This window comes from Schistocerca gregaria, chromosome 11 (genome assembly GCF_023897955.1).
Source record: "Schistocerca gregaria isolate iqSchGreg1 chromosome 11, iqSchGreg1.2, whole genome shotgun sequence".
NCBI lineage: Eukaryota > Metazoa > Arthropoda > Insecta > Orthoptera > Acrididae > Schistocerca > Schistocerca gregaria.
In genome coordinates this window covers 5,173,220-5,195,251 of record NC_064930.1, presented here as the reverse complement: position 1 = coordinate 5,195,251, position 22,032 = coordinate 5,173,220, and the positions used below count along the sequence as shown (strand labels likewise).

At 49.4% G+C, this 22,032-nt stretch overlaps 14 non-coding genes across 14 annotated transcripts; all 14 read left to right on the top strand.

Annotated features, from left to right (window-relative positions):
• The first annotated feature begins 595 nt into the window (after window positions 1-595).
• On the top strand, window positions 596-669 carry Trnaa-agc (transfer RNA alanine (anticodon AGC)). The gene has a single exon. It is a non-coding gene; the product is annotated as a tRNA-Ala (tRNA).
• Window positions 670-2,172: 1,503 nt separating this feature from the next.
• Window positions 2,173-2,246, top strand: Trnaa-agc (transfer RNA alanine (anticodon AGC)). Its single transcript has one exon. It is a non-coding gene; the product is annotated as a tRNA-Ala (tRNA).
• Window positions 2,247-3,760: 1,514 nt separating this feature from the next.
• On the top strand, window positions 3,761-3,834 carry Trnaa-agc (transfer RNA alanine (anticodon AGC)). The gene has a single exon. It is a non-coding gene; the product is annotated as a tRNA-Ala (tRNA).
• A 1,514-nt stretch (window positions 3,835-5,348) lies between these two features.
• Trnaa-agc (transfer RNA alanine (anticodon AGC)) lies at window positions 5,349-5,422 on the top strand. The gene has a single exon. It is a non-coding gene; the product is annotated as a tRNA-Ala (tRNA).
• Window positions 5,423-6,925: 1,503 nt separating this feature from the next.
• On the top strand, window positions 6,926-6,999 carry Trnaa-agc (transfer RNA alanine (anticodon AGC)). The gene has a single exon. It is a non-coding gene; the product is annotated as a tRNA-Ala (tRNA).
• A 1,514-nt stretch (window positions 7,000-8,513) lies between these two features.
• On the top strand, window positions 8,514-8,587 carry Trnaa-agc (transfer RNA alanine (anticodon AGC)). Its single transcript has one exon. It is a non-coding gene; the product is annotated as a tRNA-Ala (tRNA).
• A 1,502-nt stretch (window positions 8,588-10,089) lies between these two features.
• Trnaa-agc (transfer RNA alanine (anticodon AGC)) lies at window positions 10,090-10,163 on the top strand. Its single transcript has one exon. It is a non-coding gene; the product is annotated as a tRNA-Ala (tRNA).
• A 1,503-nt stretch (window positions 10,164-11,666) lies between these two features.
• Trnaa-agc (transfer RNA alanine (anticodon AGC)) lies at window positions 11,667-11,740 on the top strand. The gene has a single exon. It is a non-coding gene; the product is annotated as a tRNA-Ala (tRNA).
• A 1,514-nt stretch (window positions 11,741-13,254) lies between these two features.
• Trnaa-agc (transfer RNA alanine (anticodon AGC)) lies at window positions 13,255-13,328 on the top strand. The gene has a single exon. It is a non-coding gene; the product is annotated as a tRNA-Ala (tRNA).
• A 1,502-nt stretch (window positions 13,329-14,830) lies between these two features.
• On the top strand, window positions 14,831-14,904 carry Trnaa-agc (transfer RNA alanine (anticodon AGC)). Its single transcript has one exon. It is a non-coding gene; the product is annotated as a tRNA-Ala (tRNA).
• Window positions 14,905-16,417: 1,513 nt separating this feature from the next.
• Window positions 16,418-16,491, top strand: Trnaa-agc (transfer RNA alanine (anticodon AGC)). Its single transcript has one exon. It is a non-coding gene; the product is annotated as a tRNA-Ala (tRNA).
• Window positions 16,492-18,004: 1,513 nt separating this feature from the next.
• Trnaa-agc (transfer RNA alanine (anticodon AGC)) lies at window positions 18,005-18,078 on the top strand. Its single transcript has one exon. It is a non-coding gene; the product is annotated as a tRNA-Ala (tRNA).
• A 1,514-nt stretch (window positions 18,079-19,592) lies between these two features.
• Window positions 19,593-19,666, top strand: Trnaa-agc (transfer RNA alanine (anticodon AGC)). Its single transcript has one exon. It is a non-coding gene; the product is annotated as a tRNA-Ala (tRNA).
• A 1,513-nt stretch (window positions 19,667-21,179) lies between these two features.
• On the top strand, window positions 21,180-21,253 carry Trnaa-agc (transfer RNA alanine (anticodon AGC)). The gene has a single exon. It is a non-coding gene; the product is annotated as a tRNA-Ala (tRNA).
• The last annotated feature ends 779 nt before the right edge of the window (window positions 21,254-22,032 follow it).

Sequence of the window (22,032 nt, the reverse complement as noted above, 5' to 3'; positions counted from 1 at the left end):
TTCGCCGCTACAAACCAACCAACCATCGTGTCCGTGCACATCAGAGTCGCAAAGAATGGAGAATAGCCAGGCTTGGTCGTGTGTGTAGCTGTAGCTCAGTTGGCAGATCGTTCGCTTAGCGTGTGAACGGTCTCGGGTTCAAGCTCGGGTTCAAGCCCCGGCTCCTCCATGTTTTGTGGTCAGTGCATGGTAAGTGTTGGTCGCGGCGAACATAAACGCACGCAAGAAGTTGCAAAACCAGCGTCACAGACTGATATGATGTATACTGTCATAAGGAGAGCAAGATGTAAGTGTGAGGACCGGCTGTTATCGTGGTGTCATCGTGTGCAGGTCTGTCTTAGGTATCACGGCTTAACGTCATTGAAGTCTAGAGGTGGACAACACGTTCGTCTTACTCAGAGCGGTGTCTGAACTCTATTTTCGACGTTATGCGTGCCACTTTCATTGTGGCCAACTACGATTCGATACAGAATGCACGAAACCTGAAAGACACCCTCACTGATACATAGGGAGTAGTGTTTGTCTGCGGAATAATGGGAGTGCAAGGGTCTGTGACGTTGATATGACTGTATGTAGCACTACAAGTTATCGGGGGGGTGGGCGTAGCTCAGATGGTAGAGCGCTCGCTTAGCGTGCGAGAGGTACTGGGATCGATACCCAGCGCCTCCAGAATTTTTAACACACCTACACGCGCACCTTGCCATGCAAGTGGAATAATTCCCAACCGGCAGAGGTGTGTAGGCAGATACAAGCGAACGATTAGCATCCACAATTGGCGAGCGTGCTTTTATTCGTGCGCAGGAAGCACCCTCCTCCCACACCTACACTTAATTTAGAAACAGTACAAATGTTCCCATAAGATTCTCAAGCCTACGTCGGAAAGATCTGCCTTGCGCCGATTTCACGTAAATCCCACTGCACGTTCCCATTCTTTGCGTCAGTCGGCTGCTACTGGTGTTGCTGGTTGTGACTGCTGATAACAGATGCCGTAGCAATCAATTCATGGAGTGAGTTGTATGTTTTGCGATAGTCTGTCTCTGACAAGGAAGCACAGGTGATATAGGTGCGAACACAGGAAGCTTGCAGCCCCTCGCTGCCTGCAGACACAGAGCAGCCACACTAGAAGAGCGGCCTAAGCCGTAGGCGAAATGTGCTCATTCGCTTTGGCGCGACGTCGAACTGTAAATAAGGCTGTCACTAGCGTGAGCGTCGTGTAAAGTCGGAAAAGTCATCTGCATGGGTGATTGCCAAGTTTGGGGAGCGTTTCGTAGTACGATCAGTGCAATGGAGACGCGGAAACTTGTTGTGTCCCAGTGTTTTTCAGTTGGACGACAAGAGTTTTACACAGTAGCAAAGAGCGAGGCACTGAGTTGGCATGAACAATGGAGAGCACAATGGGGCTCGAGATGTGCTTGTTACCTCAGGTGCTGTGTGATTGTCGACAAGGAGTGAAATGGACCAATTTGTGACCGCCCTTTCAATTTAAGACGTTCAAAACAGACGGAATTTGCATTCGTAATACCAGAGCATCGAAACTACTAGGAACTCTTGTGTATATGAACGTGTCCGCGCCTTTGTATTCTGGTACCTTCGCCGCTACAAACCAACCAATCATCGTGTCCGTGCACATCAGAGTCGCAAAGAATGGAGAATAGCCAGGCTTGGTCGTGTGTGTAGCTGTAGCTCAGTTGGCAGATCGTTCGCTTAGCGTGTGAACGGTCTCGGGTTCAAGCCCCGGCTCCTCCATGTTTTGTGGTCAGTGCATGGTAAGTGTTGGTCGCGGCGAACATAAACGCACGCAAGAAGTTGCAAAACCAGCGTCACAGACTGATATGATGTATACTGTCATAAGGAGAGCAAGATGTAAGTGTGAGGACCGGCTGTTATCGTGGTGTCATCGTGTGCAGATCTGTCTTAGGTATCACGGCTTAACGTCATTGAAGTCTAGAGGTGGACAACACGTTCGTCTTACTCAGAGCGGTGTCTGAACTCTATTTTCGACGTTATGCGTGCCACTTTCATTGTGGCCAACTACGATTCGATACAGAATGCACGAAACCTGAAAGACACCCTCACTGATACATAGGGAGTAGTGTTTGTCTGCGGAATAATGGGAGTGCAAGGGTCTGTGACGTTGATATGACTGTATGTAGCACTACAAGTTATCGGGGGGGTGGGCGTAGCTCAGATGGTAGAGCGCTCGCTTAGCGTGCGAGAGGTACTGGGATCGATACCCAGCGCCTCCAGAATTTTTAACACACCTACACGCCCACCTTGCCATGCAAGTGGAATAATTCCCAACCGGCAGAGGTGTGTAGGCAGATACAAGCGAACGATTAGCATCCACAATTGGCGAGCGTGCTTTTATTCGTGCGCAGGAAGCACCCTCCTCCCACACCTACACTTAATTTAGAAACAGTACAAATGTTCCCATAAGATTCTCAAGCCTACGTCGGAAAGATCTGCCTTGCGCCGATTTCACGTAAATCCCACTGCACGTTCCCATTCTTTGCGTCAGTCGGCTGCTACTGGTGTTGCTGGTTGTGACTGCTGATAACAGATGCCGTAGCAATCAATTCATGGAGTGAGTTGTATGTTTTGCGATAGTCTGTCTCTGACAAGGAAGCACAGGTGATATAGGTGCGAACACAGGAAGCTTGCAGCCCCTCGCTGCCTGCAGACACAGAGCAGCCACACTAGAAGAGCGGCCTAAGCCGTAGGCGAAATGTGCTCATTCGCTTTGGCGCGACGTCGAACTGTAAATAAGGCTGTCACTAGCGTGAGCGTTGCGTGAGCGTCGTGTAAAGTCGGAAAAGTCATCTGCATGGGTGATTGCCAAGTTTGGGGAGCGTTTCGTAGTACGATCAGTGCAATGGAGACGCGGAAACTTGTTGTGTCCCAGTGTTTTTCAGTTGGACGACAAGAGTTTTACACAGTAGCAAAGAGCGAGGCACTGAGTTGGCATGAACAATGGAGAGCACAATGGGGCTCGAGATGTGCTTGTTACCTCAGGTGCTGTGTGATTGTCGACAAGGAGTGAAATGGACCAATTTGTGACCGCCCTTTCAATTTAAGACGTTCAAAACAGACGGAATTTGCATTCGTAATACCAGAGCATCGAAACTACTAGGAACTCTTGTGTATATGAACGTGTCCGCGCCTTTGTATTCTGGTACCTTCGCCGCTACAAACCAACCAATCATCGTGTCCGTGCACATCAGAGTCGCAAAGAATGGAGAATAGCCAGGCTTGGTCGTGTGTGTAGCTGTAGCTCAGTTGGCAGATCGTTCGCTTAGCGTGTGAACGGTCTCGGGTTCAAGCCCCGGCTCCTCCATGTTTTGTGGTCAGTGCATGGTAAGTGTTGGTCGCGGCGAACATAAACGCACGCAAGAAGTTGCAAAACCAGCGTCACAGACTGATATGATGTATACTGTCATAAGGAGAGCAAGATGTAAGTGTGAGGACCGGCTGTTATCGTGGTGTCATCGTGTGCAGATCTGTCTTAGGTATCACGGCTTAACGTCATTGAAGTCTAGAGGTGGACAACACGTTCGTCTTACTCAGAGCGGTGTCTGAACTCTATTTTCGACGTTATGCGTGCCACTTTCATTGTGGCCAACTACGATTCGATACAGAATGCACGAAACCTGAAAGACACCCTCACTGATACATAGGGAGTAGTGTTTGTCTGCGGAATAATGGGAGTGCAAGGGTCTGTGACGTTGATATGACTGTATGTAGCACTACAAGTTATCGGGGGGGTGGGCGTAGCTCAGATGGTAGAGCGCTCGCTTAGCGTGCGAGAGGTACTGGGATCGATACCCAGCGCCTCCAGAATTTTTAACACACCTACACGCGCACCTTGCCATGCAAGTGGAATAATTCCCAACCGGCAGAGGTGTGTAGGCAGATACAAGCGAACGATTAGCATCCACAATTGGCGAGCGTGCTTTTATTCGTGCGCAGGAAGCACCCTCCTCCCACACCTACACTTAATTTAGAAACAGTACAAATGTTCCCATAAGATTCTCAAGCCTACGTCGGAAAGATCTGCCTTGCGCCGATTTCACGTAAATCCCACTGCACGTTCCCATTCTTTGCGTCAGTCGGCTGCTACTGGTGTTGCTGGTTGTGACTGCTGATAACAGATGCCGTAGCAATCAATTCATGGAGTGAGTTGTATGTTTTGCGATAGTCTGTCTCTGACAAGGAAGCACAGGTGATATAGGTGCGAACACAGGAAGCTTGCAGCCCCTCGCTGCCTGCAGACACAGAGCAGCCACACTAGAAGAGCGGCCTAAGCCGTAGGCGAAATGTGCTCATTCGCTTTGGCGCGACGTCGAACTGTAAATAAGGCTGTCACTAGCGTGAGCGTTGCGTGAGCGTCGTGTAAAGTCGGAAAAGTCATCTGCATGGGTGATTGCCAAGTTTGGGGAGCGTTTCGTAGTACGATCAGTGCAATGGAGACGCGGAAACTTGTTGTGTCCCAGTGTTTTTCAGTTGGACGACAAGAGTTTTACACAGTAGCAAAGAGCGAGGCACTGAGTTGGCATGAACAATGGAGAGCACAATGGGGCTCGAGATGTGCTTGTTACCTCAGGTGCTGTGTGATTGTCGACAAGGAGTGAAATGGACCAATTTGTGACCGCCCTTTCAATTTAAGACGTTCAAAACAGACGGAATTTGCATTCGTAATACCAGAGCATCGAAACTACTAGGAACTCTTGTGTATATGAACGTGTCCGCGCCTTTGTATTCTGGTACCTTCGCCGCTACAAACCAACCAATCATCGTGTCCGTGCACATCAGAGTCGCAAAGAATGGAGAATAGCCAGGCTTGGTCGTGTGTGTAGCTGTAGCTCAGTTGGCAGATCGTTCGCTTAGCGTGTGAACGGTCTCGGGTTCAAGCCCCGGCTCCTCCATGTTTTGTGGTCAGTGCATGGTAAGTGTTGGTCGCGGCGAACATAAACGCACGCAAGAAGTTGCAAAACCAGCGTCACAGACTGATATGATGTATACTGTCATAAGGAGAGCAAGATGTAAGTGTGAGGACCGGCTGTTATCGTGGTGTCATCGTGTGCAGATCTGTCTTAGGTATCACGGCTTAACGTCATTGAAGTCTAGAGGTGGACAACACGTTCGTCTTACTCAGAGCGGTGTCTGAACTCTATTTTCGACGTTATGCGTGCCACTTTCATTGTGGCCAACTACGATTCGATACAGAATGCACGAAACCTGAAAGACACCCTCACTGATACATAGGGAGTAGTGTTTGTCTGCGGAATAATGGGAGTGCAAGGGTCTGTGACGTTGATATGACTGTATGTAGCACTACAAGTTATCGGGGGGGTGGGCGTAGCTCAGATGGTAGAGCGCTCGCTTAGCGTGCGAGAGGTACTGGGATCGATACCCAGCGCCTCCAGAATTTTTAACACACCTACACGCGCACCTTGCCATGCAAGTGGAATAATTCCCAACCGGCAGAGGTGTGTAGGCAGATACAAGCGAACGATTAGCATCCACAATTGGCGAGCGTGCTTTTATTCGTGCGCAGGAAGCACCCTCCTCCCACACCTACACTTAATTTAGAAACAGTACAAATGTTCCCATAAGATTCTCAAGCCTACGTCGGAAAGATCTGCCTTGCGCCGATTTCACGTAAATCCCACTGCACGTTCCCATTCTTTGCGTCAGTCGGCTGCTACTGGTGTTGCTGGTTGTGACTGCTGATAACAGATGCCGTAGCAATCAATTCATGGAGTGAGTTGTATGTTTTGCGATAGTCTGTCTCTGACAAGGAAGCACAGGTGATATAGGTGCGAACACAGGAAGCTTGCAGCCCCTCGCTGCCTGCAGACACAGAGCAGCCACACTAGAAGAGCGGCCTAAGCCGTAGGCGAAATGTGCTCATTCGCTTTGGCGCGACGTCGAACTGTAAATAAGGCTGTCACTAGCGTGAGCGTCGTGTAAAGTCGGAAAAGTCATCTGCATGGGTGATTGCCAAGTTTGGGGAGCGTTTCGTAGTACGATCAGTGCAATGGAGACGCGGAAACTTGTTGTGTCCCAGTGTTTTTCAGTTGGACGACAAGAGTTTTACACAGTAGCAAAGAGCGAGGCACTGAGTTGGCATGAACAATGGAGAGCACAATGGGGCTCGAGATGTGCTTGTTACCTCAGGTGCTGTGTGATTGTCGACAAGGAGTGAAATGGACCAATTTGTGACCGCCCTTTCAATTTAAGACGTTCAAAACAGACGGAATTTGCATTCGTAATACCAGAGCATCGAAACTACTAGGAACTCTTGTGTATATGAACGTGTCCGCGCCTTTGTATTCTGGTACCTTCGCCGCTACAAACCAACCAATCATCGTGTCCGTGCACATCAGAGTCGCAAAGAATGGAGAATAGCCAGGCTTGGTCGTGTGTGTAGCTGTAGCTCAGTTGGCAGATCGTTCGCTTAGCGTGTGAACGGTCTCGGGTTCAAGCCCCGGCTCCTCCATGTTTTGTGGTCAGTGCATGGTAAGTGTTGGTCGCGGCGAACATAAACGCACGCAAGAAGTTGCAAAACCAGCGTCACAGACTGATATGATGTATACTGTCATAAGGAGAGCAAGATGTAAGTGTGAGGACCGGCTGTTATCGTGGTGTCATCGTGTGCAGATCTGTCTTAGGTATCACGGCTTAACGTCATTGAAGTCTAGAGGTGGACAACACGTTCGTCTTACTCAGAGCGGTGTCTGAACTCTATTTTCGACGTTATGCGTGCCACTTTCATTGTGGCCAACTACGATTCGATACAGAATGCACGAAACCTGAAAGACACCCTCACTGATACATAGGGAGTAGTGTTTGTCTGCGGAATAATGGGAGTGCAAGGGTCTGTGACGTTGATATGACTGTATGTAGCACTACAAGTTATCGGGGGGGTGGGCGTAGCTCAGATGGTAGAGCGCTCGCTTAGCGTGCGAGAGGTACTGGGATCGATACCCAGCGCCTCCAGAATTTTTAACACACCTACACGCGCACCTTGCCATGCAAGTGGAATAATTCCCAACCGGCAGAGGTGTGTAGGCAGATACAAGCGAACGATTAGCATCCACAATTGGCGAGCGTGCTTTTATTCGTGCGCAGGAAGCACCCTCCTCCCACACCTACACTTAATTTAGAAACAGTACAAATGTTCCCATAAGATTCTCAAGCCTACGTCGGAAAGATCTGCCTTGCGCCGATTTCACGTAAATCCCACTGCACGTTCCCATTCTTTGCGTCAGTCGGCTGCTACTGGTGTTGCTGGTTGTGACTGCTGATAACAGATGCCGTAGCAATCAATTCATGGAGTGAGTTGTATGTTTTGCGATAGTCTGTCTCTGACAAGGAAGCACAGGTGATATAGGTGCGAACACAGGAAGCTTGCAGCCCCTCGCTGCCTGCAGACACAGAGCAGCCACACTAGAAGAGCGGCCTAAGCCGTAGGCGAAATGTGCTCATTCGCTTTGGCGCGACGTCGAACTGTAAATAAGGCTGTCACTAGCGTGAGCGTTGCGTGAGCGTCGTGTAAAGTCGGAAAAGTCATCTGCATGGGTGATTGCCAAGTTTGGGGAGCGTTTCGTAGTACGATCAGTGCAATGGAGACGCGGAAACTTGTTGTGTCCCAGTGTTTTTCAGTTGGACGACAAGAGTTTTACACAGTAGCAAAGAGCGAGGCACTGAGTTGGCATGAACAATGGAGAGCACAATGGGGCTCGAGATGTGCTTGTTACCTCAGGTGCTGTGTGATTGTCGACAAGGAGTGAAATGGACCAATTTGTGACCGCCCTTTCAATTTAAGACGTTCAAAACAGACGGAATTTGCATTCGTAATACCAGAGCATCGAAACTACTAGGAACTCTTGTGTATATGAACGTGTCCGCGCCTTTGTATTCTGGTACCTTCGCCGCTACAAACCAACCAATCATCGTGTCCGTGCACATCAGAGTCGCAAAGAATGGAGAATAGCCAGGCTTGGTCGTGTGTGTAGCTGTAGCTCAGTTGGCAGATCGTTCGCTTAGCGTGTGAACGGTCTCGGGTTCAAGCCCCGGCTCCTCCATGTTTTGTGGTCAGTGCATGGTAAGTGTTGGTCGCGGCGAACATAAACGCACGCAAGAAGTTGCAAAACCAGCGTCACAGACTGATATGATGTATACTGTCACAAGGAGAGCAAGATGTAAGTGTGAGGACCGGCTGTTATCGTGGTGTCATCGTGTGCAGATCTGTCTTAGGTATCACGGCTTAACGTCATTGAAGTCTAGAGGTGGACAACACGTTCGTCTTACTCAGAGCGGTGTCTGAACTCTATTTTCGACGTTATGCGTGCCACTTTCATTGTGGCCAACTACGATTCGATACAGAATGCACGAAACCTGAAAGACACCCTCACTGATACATAGGGAGTAGTGTTTGTCTGCGGAATAATGGGAGTGCAAGGGTCTGTGACGTTGATATGACTGTATGTAGCACTACAAGTTATCGGGGGGGTGGGCGTAGCTCAGATGGTAGAGCGCTCGCTTAGCGTGCGAGAGGTACTGGGATCGATACCCAGCGCCTCCAGAATTTTTAACACACCTACACGCGCACCTTGCCATGCAAGTGGAATAATTCCCAACCGGCAGAGGTGTGTAGGCAGATACAAGCGAACGATTAGCATCCACAATTGGCGAGCGTGTTTATTCGTGCGCAGGAAGCACCCTCCTCCCACACCTACACTTAATTTAGAAACAGTACAAATGTTCCCATAAGATTCTCAAGCCTACGTCGGAAAGATCTGCCTTGCGCCGATTTCACGTAAATCCCACTGCACGTTCCCATTCTTTGCGTGCAGTCGGCTGCTACTGGTGTTGCTGGTTGTGACTGCTGATAACAGATGCCGTAGCAATCAATTCATGGAGTGAGTTGTATGTTTTGCGATAGTCTGTCTCTGACAAGGAAGCACAGGTGATATAGGTGCGAACACAGGAAGCTTGCAGCCCCTCGCTGCCTGCAGACACAGAGCAGCCACACTAGAAGAGCGGCCTAAGCCGTAGGCGAAATGTGCTCATTCGCTTTGGCGCGACGTCGAACTATAAATAAGGCTGTCACTAGCGTGAGCGTCGTGTAAAGTCGGAAAAGTCATCTGCATGGGTGATTGCCAAGTTTGGGGAGCGTTTCGTAGTACGATCAGTGCAATGGAGACGCGGAAACTTGTTGTGTCCCAGTGTTTTTCAGTTGGACGACAAGAGTTTTACACAGTAGATCTGTCTCGCGTGTGTAGTTGGCATGAACAATGGAGAGCACAATGGGGCTCGAGATGTGCTTGTTACCTCAGGTGCTGTGTGATTGTCGACAAGGAGTGAAATGGACCAATTTGTGACCGCCCTTTCAATTTAAGACGTTCAAAACAGACGGAATTTGCATTCGTAATACCAGAGCATCGAAACTACTAGGAACTCTTGTGTATATGAACGTGTCCGCGCCTTTGTATTCTGGTACCTTCGCCGCTACAAACCAACCAATCATCGTGTCCGTGCACATCAGAGTCGCAAAGAATGGAGAATAGCCAGGCTTGGTCGTGTGTGTAGCTGTAGCTCAGTTGGCAGATCGTTCGCTTAGCGTGTGAACGGTCTCGGGTTCAAGCCCCGGCTCCTCCATGTTTTGTGGTCAGTGCATGGTAAGTGTTGGTCGCGGCGAACATAAACGCACGCAAGAAGTTGCAAAACCAGCGTCACAGACTGATATGATGTATACTGTCATAAGGAGAGCAAGATGTAAGTGTGAGGACCGGCTGTTATCGTGGTGTCATCGTGTGCAGATCTGTCTTAGGTATCACGGCTTAACGTCATTGAAGTCTAGAGGTGGACAACACGTTCGTCTTACTCAGAGCGGTGTCTGAACTCTATTTTCGACGTTATGCGTGCCACTTTCATTGTGGCCAACTACGATTCGATACAGAATGCACGAAACCTGAAAGACACCCTCACTGATACATAGGGAGTAGTGTTTGTCTGCGGAATAATGGGAGTGCAAGGGTCTGTGACGTTGATATGACTGTATGTAGCACTACAAGTTATCGGGGGGGTGGGCGTAGCTCAGATGGTAGAGCGCTCGCTTAGCGTGCGAGAGGTACTGGGATCGATACCCAGCGCCTCCAGAATTTTTAACACACCTACACGCGCACCTTGCCATGCAAGTGGAATAATTCCCAACCGGCAGAGGTGTGTAGGCAGATACAAGCGAACGATTAGCATCCACAATTGGCGAGCGTGCTTTTATTCGTGCGCAGGAAGCACCCTCCTCCCACACCTACACTTAATTTAGAAACAGTACAAATGTTCCCATAAGATTCTCAAGCCTACGTCGGAAAGATCTGCCTTGCGCCGATTTCACGTAAATCCCACTGCACGTTCCCATTCTTTGCGTCAGTCGGCTGCTACTGGTGTTGCTGGTTGTGACTGCTGATAACAGATGCCGTAGCAATCAATTCATGGAGTGAGTTGTATGTTTTGCGATAGTCTGTCTCTGACAAGGAAGCACAGGTGATATAGGTGCGAACACAGGAAGCTTGCAGCCCCTCGCTGCCTGCAGACACAGAGCAGCCACACTAGAAGAGCGGCCTAAGCCGTAGGCGAAATGTGCTCATTCGCTTTGGCGCGACGTCGAACTGTAAATAAGGCTGTCACTAGCGTGAGCGTCGTGTAAAGTCGGAAAAGTCATCTGCATGGGTGATTGCCAAGTTTGGGGAGCGTTTCGTAGTACGATCAGTGCAATGGAGACGCGGAAACTTGTTGTGTCCCAGTGTTTTTCAGTTGGACGACAAGAGTTTTACACAGTAGCAAAGAGCGAGGCACTGAGTTGGCATGAACAATGGAGAGCACAATGGGGCTCGAGATGTGCTTGTTACCTCAGGTGCTGTGTGATTGTCGACAAGGAGTGAAATGGACCAATTTGTGACCGCCCTTTCAATTTAAGACGTTCAAAACAGACGGAATTTGCATTCGTAATACCAGAGCATCGAAACTACTAGGAACTCTTGTGTATATGAACGTGTCCGCGCCTTTGTATTCTGGTACCTTCGCCGCTACAAACCAACCAATCATCGTGTCCGTGCACATCAGAGTCGCAAAGAATGGAGAATAGCCAGGCTTGGTCGTGTGTGTAGCTGTAGCTCAGTTGGCAGATCGTTCGCTTAGCGTGTGAACGGTCTCGGGTTCAAGCCCCGGCTCCTCCATGTTTTGTGGTCAGTGCATGGTAAGTGTTGGTCGCGGCGAACATAAACGCACGCAAGAAGTTGCAAAACCAGCGTCACAGACTGATATGATGTATACTGTCATAAGGAGAGCAAGATGTAAGTGTGAGGACCGGCTGTTATCGTGGTGTCATCGTGTGCAGATCTGTCTTAGGTATCACGGCTTAACGTCATTGAAGTCTAGAGGTGGACAACACGTTCGTCTTACTCAGAGCGGTGTCTGAACTCTATTTTCGACGTTATGCGTGCCACTTTCATTGTGGCCAACTACGATTCGATACAGAATGCACGAAACCTGAAAGACACCCTCACTGATACATAGGGAGTAGTGTTTGTCTGCGGAATAATGGGAGTGCAAGGGTCTGTGACGTTGATATGACTGTATGTAGCACTACAAGTTATCGGAGGGGTGGGCGTAGCTCAGATGGTAGAGCGCTCGCTTAGCGTGCGAGAGGTACTGGGATCGATACCCAGCGCCTCCAGAATTTTTAACACACCTACACGCGCACCTTGCCATGCAAGTGGAATAATTCCCAACCGGCAGAGGTGTGTAGGCAGATACAAGCGAACGATTAGCATCCACAATTGGCGAGCGTGCTTTTATTCGTGCGCAGGAAGCACCCTCCTCCCACACCTACACTTAATTTAGAAACAGTACAAATGTTCCCATAAGATTCTCAAGCCTACGTCGGAAAGATCTGCCTTGCGCCGATTTCACGTAAATCCCACTGCACGTTCCCATTCTTTGCGTCAGTCGGCTGCTACTGGTGTTGCTGGTTGTGACTGCTGATAACAGATGCCGTAGCAATCAATTCATGGAGTGAGTTGTATGTTTTGCGATAGTCTGTCTCTGACAAGGAAGCACAGGTGATATAGGTGCGAACACAGGAAGCTTGCAGCCCCTCGCTGCCTGCAGACACAGAGCAGCCACACTAGAAGAGCGGCCTAAGCCGTAGGCGAAATGTGCTCATTCGCTTTGGCGCGACGTCGAACTGTAAATAAGGCTGTCACTAGCGTGAGCGTTGCGTGAGCGTCGTGTAAAGTCGGAAAAGTCATCTGCATGGGTGATTGCCAAGTTTGGGGAGCGTTTCGTAGTACGATCAGTGCAATGGAGACGCGGAAACTTGTTGTGTCCCAGTGTTTTTCAGTTGGACGACAAGAGTTTTACACAGTAGCAAAGAGCGAGGCACTGAGTTGGCATGAACAATGGAGAGCACAATGGGGCTCGAGATGTGCTTGTTACCTCAGGTGCTGTGTGATTGTCGACAAGGAGTGAAATGGACCAATTTGTGACCGCCCTTTCAATTTAAGACGTTCAAAACAGACGGAATTTGCATTCGTAATACCAGAGCATCGAAACTACTAGGAACTCTTGTGTATATGAACGTGTCCGCGCCTTTGTATTCTGGTACCTTCGCCGCTACAAACCAACCAATCATCGTGTCCGTGCACATCAGAGTCGCAAAGAATGGAGAATAGCCAGGCTTGGTCGTGTGTGTAGCTGTAGCTCAGTTGGCAGATCGTTCGCTTAGCGTGTGAACGGTCTCGGGTTCAAGCCCCGGCTCCTCCATGTTTTGTGGTCAGTGCATGGTAAGTGTTGGTCGCGGCGAACATAAACGCACGCAAGAAGTTGCAAAACCAGCGTCACAGACTGATATGATGTATACTGTCACAAGGAGAGCAAGATGTAAGTGTGAGGACCGGCTGTTATCGTGGTGTCATCGTGTGCAGATCTGTCTTAGGTATCACGGCTTAACGTCATTGAAGTCTAGAGGTGGACAACACGTTCGTCTTACTCAGAGCGGTGTCTGAACTCTATTTTCGACGTTATGCGTGCCACTTTCATTGTGGCCAACTACGATTCGATACAGAATGCACGAAACCTGAAAGACACCCTCACTGATACATAGGGAGTAGTGTTTGTCTGCGGAATAATGGGAGTGCAAGGGTCTGTGACGTTGATATGACTGTATGTAGCACAACAAGTTATCGGGGGGGTGGGCGTAGCTCAGATGGTAGAGCGCTCGCTTAGCGTGCGAGAGGTACTGGGATCGATACCCAGCGCCTCCAGAATTTTTAACACACCTACACGCGCACCTTGCCATGCAAGTGGAATAATTCCCAACCGGCAGAGGTGTGTAGGCAGATACAAGCGAACGATTAGCATCCACAATTGGCGAGCGTGTTTATTCGTGCGCAGGAAGCACCCTCCTCCCACACCGACACTTAATTTAGAAACAGTACAAATGTTCCCATAAGATTCTCAAGCCTACGTCGGAAAGATCTGCCTTGCGCCGATTTCACGTAAATCCCACTGCACGTTCCCATTCTTTGCGTGCAGTCGGCTGCTACTGGTGTTGCTGGTTGTGACTGCTGATAACAGATGCCGTAGCAATCAATTCATGGAGTGAGTTGTATGTTTTGCGATAGTCTGTCTCTGACAAGGAAGCACAGGTGATATAGGTGCGAACACAGGAAGCTTGCAGCCCCTCGCTGCCTGCAGACACAGAGCAGCCACACTAGAAGAGCGGCCTAAGCCGTAGGCGAAATGTGCTCATTCGCTTTGGCGCGACGTCGAACTATAAATAAGGCTGTCACTAGCGTGAGCGTCGTGTAAAGTCGGAAAAGTCATCTGCATGGGTGATTGCCAAGTTTGGGGAGCGTTTCGTAGTACGATCAGTGCAATGGAGACGCGGAAACTTGTTGTGTCCCAGTGTTTTTCAGTTGGACGACAAGAGTTTTACACAGTAGCAAAGAGCGAGGCACTGAGTTGGCATGAACAATGGAGAGCACAATGGGGCTCGAGATGTGCTTGTTACCTCAGGTGCTGTGTGATTGTCGACAAGGAGTGAAATGGACCAATTTGTGACCGCCCTTTCAATTTAAGACGTTCAAAACAGACGGAATTTGCATTCGTAATACCAGAGCATCGAAACTACTAGGAACTCTTGTGTATATGAACGTGTCCGCGCCTTTGTATTCTGGTACCTTCGCCGCTACAAACCAACCAATCATCGTGTCCGTGCACATCAGAGTCGCAAAGAATGGAGAATAGCCAGGCTTGGTCGTGTGTGTAGCTGTAGCTCAGTTGGCAGATCGTTCGCTTAGCGTGTGAACGGTCTCGGGTTCAAGCCCCGGCTCCTCCATGTTTTGTGGTCAGTGCATGGTAAGTGTTGGTCGCGGCGAACATAAACGCACGCAAGAAGTTGCAAAACCAGCGTCACAGACTGATATGATGTATACTGTCACAAGGAGAGCAAGATGTAAGTGTGAGGACCGGCTGTTATCGTGGTGTCATCGTGTGCAGATCTGTCTTAGGTATCACGGCTTAACGTCATTGAAGTCTAGAGGTGGACAACACGTTCGTCTTACTCAGAGCGGTGTCTGAACTCTATTTTCGACGTTATGCGTGCCACTTTCATTGTGGCCAACTACGATTCGATACAGAATGCACGAAACCTGAAAGACACCCTCACTGATACATAGGGAGTAGTGTTTGTCTGCGGAATAATGGGAGTGCAAGGGTCTGTGACGTTGATATGACTGTATGTAGCACTACAAGTTATCGGGGGGGTGGGCGTAGCTCAGATGGTAGAGCGCTCGCTTAGCGTGCGAGAGGAACTGGGATCGATACCCAGCGCCTCCAGAATTTTTAACACACCTACACGCGCACCTTGCCATGCAAGTGGAATAATTCCCAACCGGCAGAGGTGTGTAGGCAGATACAAGCGAACGATTAGCATCCACAATTGGCGAGCGTGCTTTTATTCGTGCGCAGGAAGCACCCTCCTCCCACACCTACACTTAATTTAGAAACAGTACAAATGTTCCCATAAGATTCTCAAGCCTACGTCGGAAAGATCTGCCTTGCGCCGATTTCACGTAAATCCCACTGCACGTTCCCATTCTTTGCGTCAGTCGGCTGCTACTGGTGTTGCTGGTTGTGACTGCTGATAACAGATGCCGTAGCAATCAATTCATGGAGTGAGTTGTATGTTTTGCGATAGTCTGTCTCTGACAAGGAAGCACAGGTGATATAGGTGCGAACACAGGAAGCTTGCAGCCCCTCGCTGCCTGCAGACACAGAGCAGCCACACTAGAAGAGCGGCCTAAGCCGTAGGCGAAATGTGCTCATTCGCTTTGGCGCGACGTCGAACTGTAAATAAGGCTGTCACTAGCGTGAGCGTTGCGTGAGCGTCGTGTAAAGTCGGAAAAGTCATCTGCATGGGTGATTGCCAAGTTTGGGGAGCGTTTCGTAGTACGATCAGTGCAATGGAGACGCGGAAACTTGTTGTGTCCCAGTGTTTTTCAGTTGGACGACAAGAGTTTTACACAGTAGCAAAGAGCGAGGCACTGAGTTGGCATGAACAATGGAGAGCACAATGGGGCTCGAGATGTGCTTGTTACCTCAGGTGCTGTGTGATTGTCGACAAGGAGTGAAATGGACCAATTTGTGACCGCCCTTTCAATTTAAGACGTTCAAAACAGACGGAATTTGCATTCGTAATACCAGAGCATCGAAACTACTAGGAACTCTTGTGTATATGAACGTGTCCGCGCCTTTGTATTCTGGTACCTTCGCCGCTACAAACCAACCAATCATCGTGTCCGTGCACATCAGAGTCGCAAAGAATGGAGAATAGCCAGGCTTGGTCGTGTGTGTAGCTGTAGCTCAGTTGGCAGATCGTTCGCTTAGCGTGTGAACGGTCTCGGGTTCAAGCCCCGGCTCCTCCATGTTTTGTGGTCAGTGCATGGTAAGTGTTGGTCGCGGCGAACATAAACGCACGCAAGAAGTTGCAAAACCAGCGTCACAGACTGATATGATGTATACTGTCTCAAGGAGAGCAAGATGTAAGTGTGAGGACCGGCTGTTATCGTGGTGTCATCGTGTGCAGATCTGTCTTAGGTATCACGGCTTAACGTCATTGAAGTCTAGAGGTGGACAACACGTTCGTCTTACTCAGAGCGGTGTCTTAACTCTATTTTCGACGTTATGCGTGCCACTTTCATTGTGGCCAACTACGATTCGATACAGAATGCACGAAACCTGAAAGACACCCTCACTGATACATAGGGAGTAGTGTTTGTCTGCGGAATAATGGGAGTGCAAGGGTCTGTGACGTTGATATGACTGTATGTAGCACTACAAGTTATCGGGGGGTGGGCGTAGCTCAGATGGTAGAGCGCTCGCTTAGCGTGCGAGAGGTACTGGGATCGATACCCAGCGCCTCCAGAATTTTTAACACACCTACACGCGCACCTTGCCATGCAAGTGGAATAATTCCCAACCGGCAGAGGTGTGTAGGCATATACAAGCGAACGATTAGCATCCACAATTGGCGAGCGTGCTTTTATTCGTGCGCAGGAAGCACCCTCCTCCCACACCTACACTTAATTTAGAAACAGTACAAATGTTCCCATAAGATTCTCAAGCCTACGTCGGAAAGATCTGCCTTGCGCCGATTTCACGTAAATCCCACTGCACGTTCCCATTCTTTGCGTCAGTCGTCTGCTACTGGTGTTGCTGGTTGTGACTGCTGATAACAGATGCCGTAGCAATCAATTCATGGAGTGAGTTGTATGTTTTGCGATAGTCTGTCTCTGACAAGGAAGCACAGGTGATATAGGTGCGAACACAGGAAGCTTGCAGCCCCTCGCTGCCTGCAGACACAGAGCAGCCACACTAGAAGAGCGGCCTAAGCCGTAGGCGAAATGTGCTCATTCGCTTTGGCGCGACGTCGAACTGTAAATAAGGCTGTCACTAGCGTGAGCGTTGCGTGAGCGTCGTGTAAAGTCGGAAAAGTCATCTGCATGGGTGATTGCCAAGTTTGGGGAGCGTTTCGTAGTACGATCAGTGCAATGGAGACGCGGAAACTTGTTGTGTCCCAGTGTTTTTCAGTTGGACGACAAGAGTTTTACACAGTAGCAAAGAGCGAGGCACTGAGTTGGCATGAACAATGGAGAGCACAATGGGGCTCGAGATGTGCTTGTTACCTCAGGTGCTGTGTGATTGTCGACAAGGAGTGAAATGGACCAATTTGTGACCGCCCTTTCAATTTAAGACGTTCAAAACAGACGGAATTTGCATTCGTAATACCAGAGCATCGAAACTACTAGGAACTCTTGTGTATATGAACGTGTCCGCGCCTTTGTATTCTGGTACCTTCGCCGCTACAAACCAACCAATCATCGTGTCCGTGCACATCAGAGTCGCAAAGAATGGAGAATAGCCAGGCTTGGTCGTGTGTGTAGCTGTAGCTCAGTTGGCAGATCGTTCGCTTAGCGTGTGAACGGTCTCGGGTTCAAGCCCCGGCTCCTCCATGTTTTGTGGTCAGTGCATGGTAAGTGTTGGTCGCGGCGAACATAAACGCACGCAAGAAGTTGCAAAACCAGCGTCACAGACTGATATGATGTATACTGTCTCAAGGAGAGCAAGATGTAAGTGTGAGGACCGGCTGTTATCGTGGTGTCATCGTGTGCAGATCTGTCTTAGGTATCACGGCTTAACGTCATTGAAGTCTAGAGGTGGACAACACGTTCGTCTTACTCAGAGCGGTGTCTGAACTCTATTTTCGACGTTATGCGTGCCACTTTCATTGTGGCCAACTACGATTCGATACAGAATGCACGAAACCTGAAAGACACCCTCACTGATACATAGGGAGTAGTGTTTGTCTGCGGAATAATGGGAGTGCAAGGGTCTGTGACGTTGATATGACTGTATGTAGCACAACAAGTTATCGGGGGGTGGGCGTAGCTCAGATGGTAGAGCGCTCGCTTAGCGTGCGAGAGGTACTGGGATCGATACCCAGCGCCTCCAGAATTTTTAACACACCTACACGCGCACCTTGCCATGCAAGTGGAATAATTCCCAACCGGCAGAGGTGTGTAGGCAGATACAAGCGAACGATTAGCATCCACAATTGGCGAGCGTGCTTTTATTCGTGCGCAGGAAGCACCCTCCTCCCACACCTACACTTAATTTAGAAACAGTACAAATGTTCCCATAAGATTCTCAAGCCTACGTCGGAAAGATCTGCCTTGCGCCGATTTCACGTAAATCCCACTGCACGTTCCCATTCTTTGCGTCAGTCGGCTGCTACTGGTGTTGCTGGTTGTGACTGCTGATAACAGATGCCGTAGCAATCAATTCATGGAGTGAGTTGTATGTTTTGCGATAGTCTGTCTCTGACAAGGAAGCACAGGTGATATAGGTGCGAACACAGGAAGCTTGCAGCCCCTCGCTGCCTGCAGACACAGAGCAGCCACACTAGAAGAGCGGCCTAAGCCGTAGGCGAAATGTGCTCATTCGCTTTGGCGCGACGTCGAACTGTAAATAAGGCTGTCACTAGCGTGAGCGTTGCGTGAGCGTCGTGTAAAGTCGGAAAAGTCATCTGCATGGGTGATTGCCAAGTTTGGGGAGCGTTTCGTAGTACGATCAGTGCAATGGAGACGCGGAAACTTGTTGTGTCCCAGTGTTTTTCAGTTGGACGACAAGAGTTTTACACAGTAGCAAAGAGCGAGGCACTGAGTTGGCATGAACAATGGAGAGCACAATGGGGCTCGAGATGTGCTTGTTACCTCAGGTGCTGTGTGATTGTCGACAAGGAGTGAAATGGACCAATTTGTGACCGCCCTTTCAATTTAAGACGTTCAAAACAGACGGAATTTGCATTCGTAATACCAGAGCATCGAAACTACTAGGAACTCTTGTGTATATGAACGTGTCCGCGCCTTTGTATTCTGGTACCTTCGCCGCTACAAACCAACCAATCATCGTGTCCGTGCACATCAGAGTCGCAAAGAATGGAGAATAGCCAGGCTTGGTCGTGTGTGTAGCTGTAGCTCAGTTGGCAGATCGTTCGCTTAGCGTGTGAACGGTCTCGGGTTCAAGCCCCGGCTCCTCCATGTTTTGTGGTCAGTGCATGGTAAGTGTTGGTCGCGGCGAACATAAACGCACGCAAGAAGTTGCAAAACCAGCGTCACAGACTGATATGATGTATACTGTCACAAGGAGAGCAAGATGTAAGTGTGAGGACCGGCTGTTATCGTGGTGTCATCGTGTGCAGATCTGTCTTAGGTATCACGGCTTAACGTCATTGAAGTCTAGAGGTGGACAACACGTTCGTCTTACTCAGAGCGGTGTCTGAACTCTATTTTCGACGTTATGCGTGCCACTTTCATTGTGGCCAACTACGATTCGATACAGAATGCACGAAACCTGAAAGACACCCTCACTGATACATAGGGAGTAGTGTTTGTCTGCGGAATAATGGGAGTGCAAGGGTCTGTGACGTTGATATGACTGTATGTAGCACTACAAGTTATCGGGGGGGTGGGCGTAGCTCAGATGGTAGAGCGCTCGCTTAGCGTGCGAGAGGAACTGGGATCGATACCCAGCGCCTCCAGAATTTTTAACACACCTACACGCGCACCTTGCCATGCAAGTGGAATAATTCCCAACCGGCAGAGGTGTGTAGGCAGATACAAGCGAACGATTAGCATCCACAATTGGCGAGCGTGCTTTTATTCGTGCGCAGGAAGCACCCTCCTCCCACACCTACACTTAATTTAGAAACAGTACAAATGTTCCCATAAGATTCTCAAGCCTACGTCGGAAAGATCTGCCTTGCGCCGATTTCACGTAAATCCCACTGCACGTTCCCATTCTTTGCGTCAGTCGGCTGCTACTGGTGTTGGTGGTTGTGACTGCTGATAACAGATGCCGTAGCAATCAATTCATGGAGTGAGTTGTATGTTTTGCGATAGTCTGTCTCTGACAAGGAAGCACAGGTGATATAGGTGCGAACACAGGAAGCTTGCAGCCCCTCGCTGCCTGCAGACACAGAGCAGCCACACTAGAAGAGCGGCCTAAGCCGTAGGCGAAATGTGCTCATTCGCTTTGGCGCGACGTCGAACTGTAAATAAGGCTGTCACTAGCGTGAGCGTTGCGTGAGCGTCGTGTAAAGTCGGAAAAGTCATCTGCATGGGTGATTGCCAAGTTTGGGGAGCGTTTCGTAGTACGATCAGTGCAATGGAGACGCGGAAACTTGTTGTGTCCCAGTGTTTTTCAGTTGGACGACAAGAGTTTTACACAGTAGCAAAGAGCGAGGCACTGAGTTGGCATGAACAATGGAGAGCACAATGGGGCTCGAGATGTGCTTGTTACCTCAGGTGCTGTGTGATTGTCGACAAGGAGTGAAATGGACCAATTTGTGACCGCCCTTTCAATTTAAGACGTTCAAAACAGACGGAATTTGCATTCGTAATACCAGAGCATCGAAACTACTAGGAACTCTTGTGTATATGAACGTGTCCGCGCCTTTGTATTCTGGTACCTTCGCCGCTACAAACCAACCAATCATCGTGTCCGTGCACATCAGAGTCGCAAAGAATGGAGAATAGCCAGGCTTGGTCGTGTGTGTAGCTGTAGCTCAGTTGGCAGATCGTTCGCTTAGCGTGTGAACGGTCTCGGGTTCAAGCCCCGGCTCCTCCATGTTTTGTGGTCAGTGCATGGTAAGTGTTGGTCGCGGCGAACATAAACGCACGCAAGAAGTTGCAAAACCAGCGTCACAGACTGATATGATGTATACTGTCTCAAGGAGAGCAAGATGTAAGTGTGAGGACCGGCTGTTATCGTGGTGTCATCGTGTGCAGATCTGTCTTAGGTATCACGGCTTAACGTCATTGAAGTCTAGAGGTGGACAACACGTTCGTCTTACTCAGAGCGGTGTCTTAACTCTATTTTCGACGTTATGCGTGCCACTTTCATTGTGGCCAACTACGATTCGATACAGAATGCACGAAACCTGAAAGACACCCTCACTGATACATAGGGAGTAGTGTTTGTCTGCGGAATAATGGGAGTGCAAGGGTCTGTGACGTTGATATGACTGTATGTAGCACTACAAGTTATCGGGGGGTGGGCGTAGCTCAGATGGTAGAGCGCTCGCTTAGCGTGCGAGAGGTACTGGGATCGATACCCAGCGCCTCCAGAATTTTTAACACACCTACACGCGCACCTTGCCATGCAAGTGGAATAATTCCCAACCGGCAGAGGTGTGTAGGCAGATACAAGCGAACGATTAGCATCCACAATTGGCGAGCGTGCTTTTATTCGTGCGCAGGAAGCACCCTCCTCCCACACCTACACTTAATTTAGAAACAGTACAAATGTTCCCATAAGATTCTCAAGCCTACGTCGGAAAGATCTGCCTTGCGCCGATTTCACGTAAATCCCACTGCACGTTCCCATTCTTTGCGTCAGTCGTCTGCTACTGGTGTTGCTGGTTGTGACTGCTGATAACAGATGCCGTAGCAATCAATTCATGGAGTGAGTTGTATGTTTTGCGATAGTCTGTCTCTGACAAGGAAGCACAGGTGATATAGGTGCGAACACAGGAAGCTTGCAGCCCCTCGCTGCCTGCAGACACAGAGCAGCCACACTAGAAGAGCGGCCTAAGCCGTAGGCGAAATGTGCTCATTCGCTTTGGCGCGACGTCGAACTGTAAATAAGGCTGTCACTAGCGTGAGCGTTGCGTGAGCGTCGTGTAAAGTCGGAAAAGTCATCTGCATGGGTGATTGCCAAGTTTGGGGAGCGTTTCGTAGTACGATCAGTGCAATGGAGACGCGGAAACTTGTTGTGTCCCAGTGTTTTTCAGTTGGACGACAAGAGTTTTACACAGTAGCAAAGAGCGAGGCACTGAGTTGGCATGAACAATGGAGAGCACAATGGGGCTCGAGATGTGCTTGTTACCTCAGGTGCTGTGTGATT